General features: G+C 42.1%; 1 long non-coding RNA gene across 1 annotated transcript in view; it reads right to left on the bottom strand.

The window, feature by feature from the left end:
- Window positions 1-7,824: 7,824 nt before the first annotated feature.
- The window catches only part of LOC308339228, a 39,554-nt gene continuing 29,754 nt past the window's right edge, over window positions 7,825-17,624 (bottom strand). Inside the window, exons 2-4 of the long non-coding RNA XR_013966479.1 lie at window positions 10,907-11,075; window positions 9,901-9,944; window positions 7,825-8,745 (exon numbers count right to left, since the gene is read on the bottom strand). This is a non-coding gene — a long non-coding RNA (uncharacterized lncRNA). The remainder of the gene's footprint in view (window positions 8,746-9,900; window positions 9,945-10,906; window positions 11,076-17,624) is intronic.

Raw genomic sequence — 17,624 nt, 5'->3', positions numbered from 1 at the left:
TGCCCTTGGCAGGTATCCAACCAAAGCGACACAAGCATGGCAGTGTGCAAAGCAGCCCTGATGGTGATCAATACCACTCCAAAGTGACTCTTGCCCTGGGGAGAAGGGAAGATAACCACACACATCAGTCTGACTGTGGCCCCAGCAGTGGGCTGGGGGATGACATCTGGTCTGACCCCAAGCTTCTCAGGGCACAGCACAGGGGAAAGAGCCTTGCACTTTGCTGTTACTGTATCTCTAGCAGACACCTGGTCTGACCCAACTCAAGCACAAGGTGGCCCCAGATTGGCCCATGAACAGGACCAAATCCTGCCCACAATAGGCAAAGAAAGCCATTGCAGACAACTGGGCTAAAGACAAATGTGGCTCAGGCACAACAGTAGGGTACACGTGACACACAGAAGAGACATCCCTGAAATGTAATCCCTGAAATGTAACAGAGGACATTGCACTTCAGGGCATTACAGGATTTCTTCCTAAGACCACCATGTAGGAGATGTTGCTGACTTCCCTAAAATACAGGAACAGACACACAGTGTTTGACAAAATGAGGAGACAGAAGAATATGTCCCACATGACAGATCAGGACAAAATCACACCAAAAATAGCGAAATGAAATGGAGATGAGTAATATGCTTGATAAAGAATTTAAAGAAATGGTCATAAAGGTGCTCAATGGACTTGAAAAAGAGTAGAAGACATCAGTGAGACCCTCAACAAAGAGATACAAAACATAAAAAAGAACCAATCAGGGATGAAGAATTCAATAACTGAAATTAAAAATATACTAGAGGGAGGGGCACCTGGGTGGTGGAGTCTGTTAAATGTCCAACTCTTAGTTTCAGCTCAGGTCATGATCTCAGGGTTGCGAAACTGTACCCTGTGCTAGACTCCAGCCTCTGTGTTTGATCAGAATCTGCTTGAGTTTCTCTCTCCCTCCCCCTGCTCTCTCTCTCTAAAAATAATAAATAAATCAATTCAAATAATACACTAGAGAGAATAAATAGTAGACTAGAGGAAGCAGAATGAATTAGTGACTTGGAGGACAGACTAATAGCACCCAACATGTAAGCACCAAATACATAAAGCAGCTAATAACAAACACAAAGGGGGGCACCTGGTTGACTCAGTTTGTTGAGCACCCAACTCTTGGTTTCTGCTCAGGTCATGATCTCAGGGTTGTGAAATAGAGCCCTGCATCCAGCTCTGTGCTCATCAGAGAGTCTGACTGGAATTCTCCCTCCCTCTATCCCTCCCCCTGCTTTTGCCCTCTCTCACCCTCAATTAATTAATTAATTAATTAACTAGTTAGTTAATTAAAATAAATTTTTAAAAAACTAAGGAAGTAATCAATAGTAGCACAATAGTTGTAGGGGGCTTCAACACCCCACTTACATTAGTAGATAGACCAGCCAAACAGAAAATCAACAAGGAAACAGTGGCTTTGAATGACACATCGGATCAGATGGATTTAGCAGATATATTCAGAAAATTCCATCCTAAAACAGCAGAATACACATTCTATTCAAACACACGTGGAACATTCTCCAGATTAGATTACATGTTAGGCCACAAAACAAGTCTCAACAAATTCAAAAAGACTGAAGTCATACTATGCATCTTTTCCAACCACATTTCTATAAAACTAGAAATCAACCTCAAGAAAAAATCTGGAAAGAGCACAAATATATGGAAGTTAAATAACACACTACTAAACAATGAATGGGTCAACCAAAAAATCAAAGAAGAAATAAAAAATACATGCAGGCAAATAAAAATAAAAACTCAGCAGCCAAAAAATGGGATGCAGCAAAGGCTATTCTAAGAGGGAAATTTATTATACTAACAAAGGCCTACTTCAAGAAACAAGAAAAATTTCAAATAAACAACCTGACCTTACATCTAAACGAGCTAGAAACAAAAAGAACAAACAAAACCCAAAATCAGTAGAAGGAAGGAAATAATCAAGATTAGAACAGAAATAAATGAAATAGAAACTAAAATCAAAATAGAAAGATCAATGAAACTAGGAGCTGTTTCCTTCATAAGATCAACAAAATTGGTAAAACTTTAGAAAGACTCATAAAAGGGAGGGGACTCAAATAAACAAGATCAGAAATGAAAGATGACAAATAACAACTGATATCACAGAAATACAAAGGATTATAAAAGAATTTTATAAAACATTATATGCCAGGGGGTGGGGGGTTGGGTGAGCCTGGTGGGGGGTATTAAGGAGGGCACTTATTGCATGGAGCACTGGGTCTGGTGCATAAACAATGAACCTTGGAACACTGAAAAAAAATTACAAAAAAAAAATTTAAATAAATTTAAAAATTTTAAAAATCATTATATGCCAACAAACCGAACAATCTAAAAGAAATGGATGAATTCCTAGAAACATATAAACTACCAAAACCAAATCAGGAAGAAAAAGAGAATTTGAACAGACCTATTGCTAGCAATGAATTGAATCAGTAATCAACAATTTTCCAACAAGCAAAAGTCTAGGCTCAGATGCCACTTCCAGTCTCCCGAACGGGAGAAGAATTAGGCACAAACAAATCAGCTGCAAGAGAAAGGGAGCAGGGGACAACAGTCGAAAAGACTGCTGCCCCAAGCAACTCCACAGTCTCACTTTTATTAGATAGAAACAATAACCAACAGAGCCGATGAAGGTCAAACATTAGTCACATGTCTTGTGGACAAACAAGAAGGAGGGTAAAGTTTATAGTTAAACAAGCATATTTAAAGGACTCATCTAACTAAAAACAGGCACTTTTGGGAGGAGAAAGGAGAGACAACGCAAAAGGGAAGCATTCCCCCTGAGCTAGCCAGGCATCCCCAGCTGCTCAGCTTCAAGGTCGTACATATTGTCCTTTCCCCCAAAGACCTCTGCCAGTATGTGTTTATCTAAATGTGCTTGGTAACTAGTAAAATCATCCAGGGGTTATATTTTAAGTAATACATTGTTCTGAGAGGCAGTTGCACTCAGATGACTTCTTCACAGGTGAATTCTACCAAGTATTTAAAAAAAAGTTAATACCTATTCTTCTCAAACTGTTCCAAAAAATACAAGAGGAAGGAAAAACAAAACTGGATGTGTCAAAATCCCAGATTTCTAGATAGTAATTAAGTGTAGTAATTTAAACAGTACGGTACTGCCACAAAAACTGACACATAGGTCAACAGAACAGATTAGAAAACCCAGAAAGCAACCCATGATTAATCTTTGAGGAAGAAGAAAAGAATATCCAATGGGAAAAAGTCTCAAACAGATGGTGTTGGGAAAACTGGATGGCAAGATACAAAAGAATGAAACTGAACCACTTTCTTAGACCAAACACAAGAACACAAAAATAAACTCAAATGCCTTTAAAAAGAAAAGAAAAGAAAAGAAAAAGGGCGCCTGAGAGGCTCAGTCGTTAAGTGGTTGCCTTCGGCTCATGTCATGATCCCAGCATCCAGGAATTGAGCCCTGCATCTGGCTCTCTGCTCAGTGGGGGAAACTGCTTCTCCCTCTCCACCCCCCTGCTTGTGTTCCCTCTCTTGCTGTGTCTCTCTCTGTCAAATAAATAAATAAAATCTTAAAAAAAAAAACAAAACTCAAATGGATTAAGGACCTAAATGTGAGACCTGAAACCATGAAAATCCTAGAGAGCATAGGCAGTAATTTTTCTAACGCTGGCCATAGCAACATTTTTCTAGATATGTCTCTTGAGTCAAGGGAAATAAAAACAAAAATAAACTATTGGGACTCCATCAAGATAAAAAGATTCTGCACAGCAAAAAATACCATCAACAAAACTAAAGGACAACCTACTAAATGGAAGAAGATATTTGCAAGTGACATATCTGATAAAGGGTTAGTATCCAAAATATATAAAGAACTTATACAACTCAACACACACACACAAAAACAAATAATACAGTCTAAAATGGGCAGAAGACATGAATAGGCATTTTTCCAAAGAGGACATACAGGTGACCAACAGACACATGAAAAGATGCTCAGCATCACTCATCATCAGGGAAATACAAATCAAAACCACAATGAGATATCACCTCATACCTGTCAAAATGGCTAAAATCCACAACACAAGAAACAAGTGTTGGTGAGGATGTGGAGAAAAAGGAACCCTTGTACACTGCTGGTGGGAATGCAAACTGGTATAGCCACTCTGGAAGACAGTATGGAGGTTCCTCAAAAAGTTAAAAATAGAATACCATATGATCCAGTAATTCCACTACTGGGCATTTACCTAAGGAACACAAAAACACTCATTCCAAGAGATATGTGCAGCCCTATGTTTTATGCAGCATTATTTACAATAGCTAAATTATGGAAGCAGCCCAATGTTCATGGATAGATGAATGGATAAAGAAGAAATGTATATACCATATATACTGGTATATGGTATATACTGGTATATACTGCAACAACATGGATGAATATAGAGGCTATAATCCTAAGTGAAATACGCCAGAGAGTCAAATACCATATGATTTCACTATATGTGGAATTTAAGAAACAAATGAAGAAAGAAAGAAAAGAGACAAATAGATTCTTAACTATAGAGAACAAACAGGTGGTTACCAGAGGGAAGATGGATGGGGGGATGGGTGAAATAGGTGAAGACCCTTATCATGATGAGCTCTGTGTCATGTACAGGCTCACTATATTGTGTATCTGAAACAAACACAACACTGTATGCTAACCATAGAGGAGTTAATTTTTTTTCATTTGTCCATCGAATATTAACTGTCCTTAATGCAATGTAGTATCTTACACTGTTGTATCCTTGAGCGCAATAAAAGGCTCAGAATGCATCTTTTGGGGGAGTTACTCCACTCTTGGTTTTTCCTTCCTATGCTTAACTGTCTTCTGGATAGGTCCACTTGAATATCTCATAGGCACCAGAAAAGATGATTCCGACTCAGCCAGCTAATAATAGCATAGTAACAGCACGTAAAACAGCATGCTGTCGGGGGGGGGGTCTAACCCAAGTCTGTTTGAGATAAGACCTGTATGTGTAACCACACCTGCCTGCTTAACACAGTTAGTGATTACCTCTAAAGCTATTTGAAGCCCTGTGCACTATGATTAACTGGGAAATGTGATGCAGACACTTAGAAATGCATTCTAACATTCTAATTCTGTTCTTGACTTACTTCACTTAGCATAATCCCCTCCAGTTCCATCCATGTGGATGCAAATGGTGGATAGTCATCCTTTCTGATGGCTGAGTAATATTCCATTGTATATATGGACCACATCTTCTTTACCCATTCGTCTGTTGAAGGACATCTCGGCTTCTTTCACAGTTTGGCTATTGTGGACGTTGCTGCTATGAACACTGGGGTGCATGTGCCCCTTCTTTTCACTGCATCTGTATCTTTGGGTAAATACCCAGTAGTGCAACTGCTGGGCCACAGTAATTTCTTACAGGATACATCTCCAAAGACAAGGGAAACAAAAGTGATAATAAACTTTTGGGACTTCATCAAGTTTTCTTTATCTTCTTAAAGCTAATTACAAACCAATGCTCTTGTTTATTGGATAAATTAGGGAGACACTTGTGTTCATAACTTCCTTTTTGGTTGACAAAGGTGGGACGGCCGATTATTATTTTGTTATGAGCTTTCAAGTTTGTAATATCTCATATCTTTACCATAGTTTTCCTTAGAGAGTAAGGAAATAGTGAAAGTTAACTTCTAAAGTTTTCATTATTTTAATAATTCTTATTAATTTTTATTTTGGAATAATTGTAGATATACAGAAAAAAAGGTCCTGCAGAAGAATCTGATAGGTGGGGGAAGCCTGAGAAAGGCGGGGGGGGGGGGGGAAGGGGCGGAATGGGAAAGGGTCTTAACAGGAGAGTGAAAGAGATGGGAATAGAGCTGGCAGTGACAGAAACAGGCAGAGGGGAGACAGGGAGGGGGAAGAGCCGATTAGTAATGAACACAGAGAAAAGAAGCAAGGAAAAGTGCAGAGGTTGTTGCTGCGTGAGAGGGCACCTTTCGCAGCTCGGGCTGAGGAAGTCTGTGTCCCCAGAGTAAAGAGACGGTAGAGGAGAGACAATGGAACATATGGTAAATAGACCCCATTTATGGTGCTTCATCGGCGCCAAACCTTTAATCTCCATCATGGCATCTAATCCTTAAGCTACTTTAGGAAGCAAGCATTACTAGCTACATTGTACAGAATAGGACACCGGCAGCCAGAGAGAGGAAATTATTTGCCCTGAGAGCAAAGATGTTAAACCAAGGTCTACCAGATGCCAAGTCCAGTGATCTTACTCCTGACCAGTGGGCACCGAGTCAGGTGCCCCAGGGTCTGGACTCTGCTCAGGCAGAAAGAATCGCTCATGCTGTGTGCGAGTCCACCCTGAGAGTGTCCCCTGAGGGCAGTGCAGGTTTGCGTGTGTCTCAGAGCTTTCTCTGTACCCTGAGGATTCCACAAGGCCAAAAGCAGGGCCATTGGGCCTGGCACAGGCACTCTGACGGCTAGTTACGGGGTGACTTCACACTTGAGCACTTTGCCACTCGAAGTTGATTTTCGCATCCAAAAAAAAAAAAAAAAGGGATGTGAGAGGACCAGTTTCATTGCTTTGGCTACAGAAGGCCAACGTTTGTAAAGGGCAGAGCATGAAGCCTGCCCAATACAGAGCTGCCTTATTATAAATACCACAACCTTCTTCCCCCATGGTCAGCTCCCCAAACTTTGAGGCTGCATCGATCCTGTTAAAGCTGAGGTTTCTCCCAATCCCCAATGCCTCCTGCTTCCAGCTACTTTGGTGCCACAGACCCCACCCCCTGCATCCCGTGGGGGCTGCCAGACAGGGAGGGCCAGCGCAGGGCGCAGCAGAAAACAGGGACGGGAAACCGGGGCGAGCCTCTGAGATGAGGGCAGAGCAAGGGCGCGCCACGAGCTCGAGGGGAAAGGTATGGCCTGCTGCAGCCGGTCTGCGACTGGGGAGATACAGATACACACCAGTTAATGTGCCTCGGTCTCACATGGAGTTTGAGAGTGTAGCAAGGGTCAAGGTCCATCTTTCGAGAACTGGCAGAGTACAGAAGCCGAGCAAGGAAGTCAGAACTGAACACCAGGACCGGTGCTCAGTAATGTCTCGGCTGTTGTTTAGCCGTGGGGCAGAGGCAAAACTGAGTTCATAGATAACCAAGAACAGATTGGCGGCCGCCAGAGGCAGGGGCTGGGGTGGGGGTCATATTATCCACACTATTATGCAATTTGCTTTCTGCACTTACCATGGGATGTGACAGACAGCCCGTGTTTTCCTCGTTCACTGCTGCTTAAGAAACTCCCCTCACCCCCAAAACTTAGTGGCTGAAAAACAAGTTATTTTTTTTCTCAAAATCCTCTAGGTTGGCTGGAAGGTCCTGCCAGTTTCCCCTGGGCTCACTCATGTGGCCACGTTCAGCTAGAGGCTGGGCCAGCAGACCCCACGGAACCTCGCACATATTTCTGGAGTCTTAGTGCTGGCTGATAGGCGGGTGTCTCGGTTCCTGACCACATGGCCTCCCGCCATGCAGGGGGCTACAAGAGCTCCTTTACTGGGCAGTTCAGAAATAAGGGCTCAATACAGTTTGTTGCAAATAAGTACTTGGTATTACAGTTGTTGACTGAACACTTAGCTGCAGACTCTTTTCATTGCTATTTGCTTTTTTATATTGATATCTTGTCTATCCAACTAGGTCATACGTTTCTTAAGAAAGGAGAATCTTTTTCTTTTTTTTTTTTTTTTAAGATTTTATTTATTATTTGACAGAGACAGACACAGTGAGAGAGGGAACACAAGCAGGGGGAGTGGGAGAGGGAGAGGGAGAAGCAGGCTTCCCACCGAGCAGGGAGCCCGATGTGGGGCTTGATCCCAGGACCCTGGGATCATGACCTGAGTGGAAGGCAGATGCCTAATGACTGAGTCACCCAGGTGTCCCAGAAGGAGAATTTTTCTATTTCTTCTTTGTAGATCAAGAAGCACTTAGCATACATAGTGTTGTCACAGGATTTCTTTTCCTTCAGTGCCCGAGGTTCCTGGTCACACTGCTTAGAAGAATGAAGAGGTAGACCAGACCAAGAGTGGTGGGCCGAAAAGCAAGGTTTATGGAGAGCACAAAGCTCCCAAAGACAAAGGGGACCTGCAAGGGTTGCCACCAGAGTGTCTAAGTCTAAGGGTTTTTATGGGCTTGCTGGTGGGCTATTTAATTTGATTAACCCTCCAGGCGCCTGTCACCCCATCAGGTTTTTGTCATCTACCTGTCACGTAGGAAAGGGTGGAGGACTCCTTCCAGCGTGGTGTAAAAGCCTTTTAAGGGTGGTTTCCTCTTGGTGGGGGTTTCTTTGTCCCTGCCTACCTTTCTTCCAACTGTCCTTCATTGGTGTCTTGCACGTGGATGCCTTTAAGTTAATAGTTTGTTGATCAGTTGATAATGTTTTCAAGAGTTGACGTTAAAATACCCATGTGAGCTGGGCTGACAAATGGTAAAAGTGTGAAGCGAGTGGAGCACAAAACCAGATGGAGCGTTGGGGAGCATGGTAAACTGAGAAATGCAAGACTAGTCTTCAGAGAAAAAAATGCAGGCATGTCTGCTTGCCTCATTCAGCGTAACGTGTGACAGCGAGATCAGTGTTTTTCAGTGTGGTCCGCACACCCTCCATATCAGAATCACGCGGGAGGGGTGTGTGTCAAAAGCACAGCTTCTTTCACACAATCACCAGAACAGCTAAAATGAAAAAAGTCGATAAAACCAAGTATTGGTGAGCATGTGGAGCAACTGCCTCTCCCATACTTTAAACATGCTTTCAACAAAAGCGGAAATGTAATTAAAGTTATTTTTCTAACATAAGTAAATATTTCTAAAGTTAAAAACATCTTCTTAATAGCCTTGTTAATTACTAGTCTTCCTGGTGAGTTAAAAATGGAGCCCAATACAAAATCCCATCTTTTTACACATGTTTTGTTTTGATTTTTTTGCTTATTTTAGGTTTCAAGAGCAAAGACGATAACCTTAAACTTGTGTCTGATTTTATGGCCTAGAAGATTAATGTGGACCTATTGAAAACTCAGGTATTGCACACGGAACAAATTTAGGAAGGAAGTGACTTCCATCATTCAGGAAAGAGGTGTGTGTTAATATAATACATTTTTTAAAGGATTTATTTATTTTAGAGAGAAAGAATGTGTATGCATGGGTGGAGGGTCAGAGGGAGAAAATCTTCAAGCAGACTTCCCCACTGGGGAATGGGAAATCGGATGCAGAGCTTGATCTCACCAACCATGGATCATGACCTGAGCTGAAACCAAGAATCTACTGAGCCACCCAGGTGCACCTTAGTACATTGCTTTTTAATTTAATTTTATTTTTAATTTTATTTATTGATTTGATAGAGAGAGAGAGCACAAGCAGGAAGGGCAGAGGAAGAGAATCTAAAGCAGATGCCACACTAAACACGGAGCCCTACAGGGGGTTTGATCTCATGACCCTGAGATCAGGACTCGAGCGGAAGTGACCTGACCAAGTCGACCACCCAGGCACCCCAAAATATTTCATTTTTTAAAAAGAAGAGGAAGGGGCTCATTTTGAACTGAAGTTGAAATAATATATATCAGTATTATTTTCTTACATGACCTCTATTTCTACATTTCTAACCTATGGATACTTTATTCCTAAGTTATCACAATAGTTAGTTTTTGTTTTATTATCAGTTTATAGCCAAATAAAGTATTTTTCTATTTCCTCTAGATTTATATCTTTCTAATACAGAATGTTCAAATTAGGGGGTCCAAGCTTAACAAATCTTCAGGCAAAAATATTTGCATTTTCCATTTGCCACATAATATTAAATAAGCAACTCTAATTAATACTCTAATCACTCACTTTTTTAGTATCTTGAGATGTTTTGAGACATTGTTTTTCACCATCTAGGAGAAAGGGGAGGGGTTAATTAAGTCTAGAGAGCAGAAAAGTCTTCATTTCCAGGCATATCTTCCTGAACCAGAGCTCCAAGGGTTTTTAAACTGCATTCACAGCTGAGGGCACCTGTTTCAAAAACTTCCATGGTTGATTTGATGTGCAAGAACACCTTCACCAATCTTTGAGTGACAAGTGCTGGGGAAAGAAAAAACTCAAAGAATAGGAGTCAGTACCCATTTTCGGCTTTAGAAGATAGGGACAATTAATTTTGCAATGATTGTAGCAGTCTTATTGGCAAAAGAAAAAACAAGTTTTGTAATAATCAGACATGGCAAGTCTACTGGGCTGGAGATTCTTCTGCTTTCCGTGATACTGGTTGCACTGACCGAGGGCAGGCCCTTGTGCGATGCAGGCAGACAAACACATGGTAGGATACACATCTAGTTGTGGGATCTGAAGTGTTACGTGGTACTCACAACCAGGCAGCAGGCCATCCATCCCTGACCTGAGGTGACTCCTAGGAATAGCATTGCATGGTCAAGTGAAGCCAGAATTCTCCTCAGGAAGGAACTTTGGTTTGCTCCAGCATAGGGTGGGGCTGTATGTGTATGTATGTGTGTATGTGTATATACGACACACAGAAACACAAATACACTATTTTACAAATGCTGTGAAGAAATGAGAAGGGGAAGGTGATGGAGAATGATAAATGTTGGAACTATAATATGTGTCTAAAAATTTATCATAATCAAGGGGGTTATCAATCCTTGATAGGATTGTGTAACGGATAAAGTAAAAACTCTCTGGATTCAGGGCCCTTGGGTTCAACTCCTGGCTTCAAATCCAGCGTTGTCATTTACTATCTTATCAGGCTATTTTCCTAACCTCCCTGAGTCTGTTTCCCCATCTGTAAAAGAAGAATACTATTTATTGCATGGGGCCATTATCTGAGATTAGATATAGGACTAACCTATTTAAAAAGCATCTGCAGGGGCACCTGGTTGGCTCAGTTGGTTAAGCGCTGCCTTTGGTTCAGGTCATGATTCTGAGATCGAGCCCCGCATCTGGCTCCCTGCTCAGCGAAGAGCCTTCTTCTCCCTCTTCCTCTGCCTGCGGCTCCCCCTGCTTGTGCTCTCTCTCTGTCAAATAAATAAATAAAATAAAATAAAAAAAAGTCTACAAAGAATCTTGGAAAATAGTACAGCCTTATTTTGTCCATATCATAATGCACTGCTAACGAAATGTTCTGGAAGCTTTATGTTTTATCTGGAAGCTTTTATGTTTATCTGAACTATTCTCAACAAGATTCAAGATAACTCAGCCTATCACTCCTAGATTATACAAACTTTCTATTCAGTCAGAGCCCCAGTTTAGCCACATCCATCAATACCAGATTAACCACCTCCTAAAATTCTTCCTAACTACTGGCAGCCTCAGATCCCAGTATACCTTCTTCACACTTGGCCACCCCTAGATTCTTTTTCCCTGTGTGCTATCTCTAACTGGTGTTTGCCTCTGAAAAAATAGCATCTTCTAATTGAGTTTACTAAAAGAAGGGATCTGTTGCATTATTTCATGCTATTAATACCTATAATTGTAATGACATTATACATTTCTTTACAGCATTCAGAAAATAACTTGATAAAAATGAAAATTTGTGGGGTGCCCGGGTGGCTCAGTGGGTTAAAGCCTCTGCCTTCTGCTCAGGTCATAATGCCAGGGTGCCGGGATAGAGCCCTGCATCGGGCTCTCTGCTCAGCAGGGAGCCTGCTTCCCTTCCTCTCTCTCTCCCCGCCTCTCTGCCTACTTGTGATCTCTGTCTGTCAGATAAATAAATAAAATCTTTGAAAAAAAATGAAAATTTGCAAATGGATAAAAGATGGAAAAAAAATACATCTCACAGAATAAGCATGTTCTGTGTAGTTTCCAATCTGATCTATGTCTTAAGAATAAAGTTCTCTAAAGTTGTTACAGGAGAATTCTAAAATCAGGAGATGTATAATTACTAATATGGATTCAATAAGTTTTCAGGTCTACCACATTGTAAGGTACATGATTATAAAATAATTATTTATTAATTCAACAAACACTTACTGGGTGTCTCTTGTACCAGCTACGCACAGAGTCATTCTTATTCCTTGTAAGATACCACACAGGGACAGCACATCCTTGGATTAGAAGCAAGTGGTTTTGTACAGAAGATTTCCTAGGGGCTAATTTATGCAGCAGAGAGGTGGTGAAACGCCGTGATTAAAAGCACGGGCTTTGGAGTCAGGCAAACTTGGATTTTGTCCTGCTTCCTGCACTAGCTACGTGATTTGGAATCTGATGACTTCACACCTGAGGCTTTAGTTTCCTTTTCTGTTAGTTGTAGATTCCAAAACTACCAGCGTCAAGGATTTTTTAGGATTCTATGTGATAATGCACAGTATCTGGAATACGGTAAACATGCTATAAATGTTTTTTCTTTAAATGTAAGAGTAGTTTTTATCACTGAAGTACCTGAGCAGGTGCTCTATGTTTCTTGGGAGGGGCGGGGAGAGGAAGCAGGGCTAGAGCTCTATAGTCTCAGCTCCCTCCGCGGCCCCCCAACCACTCCACTTGCCCTGCTTCTGGTTCTCACCCATTTCAGATAGCTTAAAGATCTCACCAGTGGTTTTATTCCAGGATTCTGGACTTTCCATCTCTCCCCAACAGTTTTCTGTGAAAGAAATCTTCTCTTCATCCCATACCTCCATTAAAACAACACTCAACAAACCAGGCTCTACACACCACCGACCTACCAACAAGACACTAAGCTACAAATTAAACATGTCATTTGTAAGTAACCTATTGAGATCTATGTTACTAAAGTTCTTTGAAATTGGCCTATTTCTCAAAAACTAACTCACAAAAGGTCAATGTTTGCCTTGGGAAGAGATGGGGATTTACATGCTCCCCCACTAATTTGAGTGAAGATTAAGCCAAAAAAGGGTTGTAGGGGGATGCAGAGTACAGATGCTGAAGTTGCAGCCAGGCCTGGGCTGGTCACCGTCCGTCAAAGACCATTCCAGGCATTAGCCAGATCCCCAGGAAATTTAGGAGGAAGTAAAGGTGTCCGATATATGTTATATCCAGGCAAATAAATCACAGAATGGCTATAAAGATCCAAAATAATGCCCAATATTTAGACTACACATGTTCACAGCAGTGCTGATTTTTATAACAAAACCTGGAAGCTGTATAATTGAAATGTAAGAGGATGAAATAAATATCTGTAGGTAAAGCTATAGAATAATATGCAATAACATGGAAAATACTAATTATTATTCCATGAAAAGAGTTTATGGAACAGAGAATAGCAGAACACTTTTCATTTTTTAAAAAATATTTGTGCAACCCAGATTGTCTCAAATTCCCTAAACTTCAGGGCCACCATTCAAAATAACAATCACTGCAATTTCTATTCCATTACATGGCCAAGAAGTCTAGATTTATTTTGTCAGTTTCCCTTACATCTGGGGGTCACGAGATAATTCTAAAACTATTTCACAAATGAGTCCTGATTTTTCCTTGTCACTTTACCTAGCCCTTTCCCTCACCCCAGGCTGCTGCTCAGGGCTTCTCTCCAGATCCCGTCCCGCCACTGGCTGCAGTCAGAGCCCTCCCAGTATTCTCTGGCCCCAAGTGTAATACAGACCCTCCTAGTACCAACTAAAACGTGATCACTATCACACTTTCTGTGGACCAACTTCTCTTCTGAGCACTTTATATTTATTCTTCACAAAGCCTAAGAGCATGGTATGGTTATTTACATTGTTTTACAGATGAGAACAGCAAAGGTTTCTGTAACTATGTCACACAACTAGAAAATATCTACATCAGAATTCACACCCGGGTATTCCGGCTCAAAGGCTCTGCTTTTATCCAAGAAGCTAGCTTGTCTTCACTAATTCCTCAGGGCACAGCAACCAGGTGGTAACAATCCACAAAACATGGCCGACGAGAGGGGAAGAACAGGAGACAGTTGAATTGAGGAGCAGGAAACTGAATTTGGCATTTCATGACTCCTTGATGACCAGCATAATCCTTACTCTAGGGCTTCGTGATATGTCCCAGCGCCTCACCCACATCTCCCGAGGCCCACACACGCGCACGCGCACGCACAGACAGCAGAGGGCACTGTGCTCACTGCATTTCCAGTCTCCTCAGTCCAGCTCCTACTCAGACTGTGGCTTTCATACTGATACTTCACATTCACACCCTCTCGGCTTAAGAATTATCTGAAGGGGGGCGCCTGGGTGGCTCAGTGGGTTAAAGCCTCTGCCTTCGGCTCAGATCATGATCCCAGTGTCTTGGGATCGAGCCCCATATTGGGCTCTCTGCTCAGCGGGGAGCTTGCTTCCCCCTCTCTCTCTGCCTGCCTCTCCGCCTACTTGTGATCTCTGTCTGTCAAATAAATAAATAAAATCTTTTTTTTTGTTTTTAAAGAATTATCTGAAGGAATAGTCTCTGTTTGCCTCTTTCAGCCTTTAGTGGCTGCAGGTATTCCTTAGCTTGTACTTACGAGACTGTTTGTCATTGGATTTAGGACCTATCTGAATAATCCAGGGTGAAATTATCGTGAGATCCTTAACTTAATTATACCTGTGAAGACTCTTTTCCCCAAAAAGGTCGCATTCACAGTTTCCCAAGATTAGGATAAGGACACATCGTTTGAGGGGCTACCCTATAACCCAGCACAAAGTGACTATAGGGTCATGGGTCTTATAAACAAGATACTGTGGCAAAGGAATCAGTGCTTGTGTGTGCGTGTGCACATGCATATCTGTGTGTGTGTGTGTCAGTTAGAAGCAATCTTAGCATCTATGTCAGGGGTTTTCAGCAGAAACCCTGAAGACCTGAGCAAGTTCCCCAGGGTCATGCAGAGGGCTAGTTAGTGCCAGAACTGGTCCCCTGTGTAGAAGAACCAAAAGAAATGCAGCATCTTTAGTCTGAGGCTGCTGGCAGCTTTGCAAAATTCAGACTTAAATGAATTAGCTATTTGTTTCTCACATTTCTGTCCCCTCCTTTGAATAAAAGGGAAAGCTAGCGGAAATGTTAATTGAGTTCCTTGGAAAGTTTAGGATGGACAACCTCACTTCAGTTCATCAATCAACAAAACAAAAAAAGGGAGATGATAAATTTATTTTTTTCCAGCTTGTGGATCTTATTTCTATCAACTCCTATCAAGTGATCTGTCTACAGGTGAGATATTAAAACTCAAAGTGGAGTGCTTCTGAATTGTTCTTCTGGCTCTGAGAAGAGAGGGGACATTCACTGGAGAAGTGCTCTACATCAGTTTAAGTCTTCACAAAAAAGGCTGAAAGAGCATTCTCCGCCATGTGCATAGCCATATTAGCTACTTCACAAATATTGAGAAGTTAAGGTGATAGTTTCTTCCTGATTTTTTTTATAAAGATTTTATTTATTTATTTGACAGAGACACAGAGAGAGAGGGAACACAAGCAGGGGGAGTGGGAGAGGGAGAAACAGGCTTCCCGCTGAGCAGAGAGCCCAACGCGGCTTTGATCCCAGGGGCTCGATATCATCATGACCTGAACTGAAGGCAGACACTTAATAACTGAGCCATCCAGGCACCCCCTTTAAAAAAAAAAAAAAAAAAAAAGGAAAATTATAATATGTGAATAGAGGAAACAGGGGAAAGGAGATTTGGTGCGCCAATTTTAAAATATGCCTAATTACAAAATATTTAAACTTGTCAAAAAGTAAATCAGGGTGTTGTTGTTTGGGGGGGGCAGCGGGGAATTCAAAATTGTTTTCAAACTGACCTTGAGAATCCTACTGTATGTATTTAATGACCGCCCTGCAAGGGATTTTTATTTCACTCACAAGTGTTAAATGCCATCTTTACCACTAGGTGGCGGCAACAGGCTATACTGTGCACAGCCTTGGCTGTGCCTAGGTCAGCGAGGGTAAGGGGCAGCATTCCGGGCAGGATCTGCTATGGCCATTCAGTTCCCTCAATTAACAAACCTCTCGGAAGGAAGGAAGGAAGGAAGGAAGGAAGGAAGGAAGGAAGGAAGGAAGGAAGGAAGGAAGGAAGGAAGGGAGGGAGGGAGAAAGGAGGGGAGGAAGGGAAAGGGGTAGAGAGAGAGAAGGAGGAAGGAAGGGAAAAAGAAAGAAAGGAAAGAGAGGAAGGAAGGAAGGGGAAGGAAGAAAGGGAGAGGAAGGAAGGAAAAGAAAAGAAAAGAAGGAAAGAAAGAAAGAGAGAGAGAAAGAAAGAATGATTCAACAAAGGCTTATGCACAGCTCCTTCAAGAGGATCCTCTTTTTTTTTTTTTTAAAGATTTTTTTATTTATTTGACAGACGGAAATCACAGGTAGGCAGAGAGAGAGGAGGAAGCAGGCTCCCCACTGAGCGGAGAGCCTGATGCGGAGCTCGATCCCAGGACCCTGGGATCATGACCTGAGCCGAAGGCAGAGGCTTTAACCCACCGAGCCACCCAGGCGCCCCAAGAGGATCCTCTTAATAAATTAGAACATCTGCAATAGATCGCTTCCACTAGTAGAACAGTCTACATCTTGGCTTTGCCATTTACCAGTTTTCTCTTCATCCAGGTTGAGCTATAAATACCCACAATATTACATAGCAGGAAAAGCAGAGTGAACAATTAACATAATTATTACAGAAATGTATTACAAATTCAAACGTGCTAGAGAAATAGGGGCTGCCATTGACTATTAAGTTATTATTCTAGGATGAAAAGGAGCTGTAGAGTCAGGCCTCCAGCAAAGACTTGCTCTACAGACCCTGACTGTCCCCCTAGCACCCAGCTGTCCTCTTCCCTTTTCACCCTGGTCTCACCCATGCCTGTTTGTCAGTGCCTCCGCGTGATCTGAAATGTTGTATTGAAGGCACACCCGACAGCTCAGCTGCTCCTTTACGATGGGCTGGCATCCTTTCCTTATTCTGGCATATTATTGGCAAACTTGAACTGCACTCGCTATTTTTTTCAACCCAGGCTCTGAAACAACCTACCAGGGAAGGCTTTTTAAAACACAAATTGCAGGCCCTATTTCAGAGCTCCAGAAGCTCTGCCAGGCTCCTCAGGGGTTTCTGACATCAGTGTTGTCCTTGCAGTGTAAGAAGGTCATGCCTTTGGCTATATTCTTGAAAGGACTGATGAGTTAGTGCTGTCTGGGGTGTTCCAGCCCCTGAATCTGTCTGGCAGGTCCCCCTTGAGTATTTGTGCAGCCCAATCTCTGCATAGCAATGTGGTTATTCATCCTTGTCCTTTCGTGCCCTGCCACCCACTCCTAATGGTACAGAACAACCCTCAGTTGCCTAGTGGGCCTCTGGTATAAGAGAACATGCACCTGCCCTTACTGTGGCTTCTGGGACCCACTTTCTGAGGTTCTATGTTGGTCTAGATATGTTCAGGATTCCCATATCTACAATTTCTGCACCACTTCTTGCTAAGATCCTGGAGAGAAGAGATGCTGTAATACATCCCCCTTTTGGCTAGAGGTCCCTCATGTGTTAGTTTCCTAGGGCTACCCTAATGTGTCATACAAACTTGATAGTTTCTGGAAGCCAGAAGTTCAAAATCAAAATGTTGACAGGGTTGGGTCTTTCTGGAATCTCTTAAGCATAATCTGTCCCCTGCATCTCTCGTAGCTTCTGGAAGTTGCCGGCAATCCCTGAC

Source organism: Martes martes, assembly GCF_963455335.1.
Source record: "Martes martes genome assembly, chromosome: 2".
NCBI lineage: Eukaryota > Metazoa > Chordata > Mammalia > Carnivora > Mustelidae > Martes > Martes martes.
Note: the sequence above shows the minus strand (reverse complement) of the source record. Positions and strands in the feature narration are given on the sequence as shown.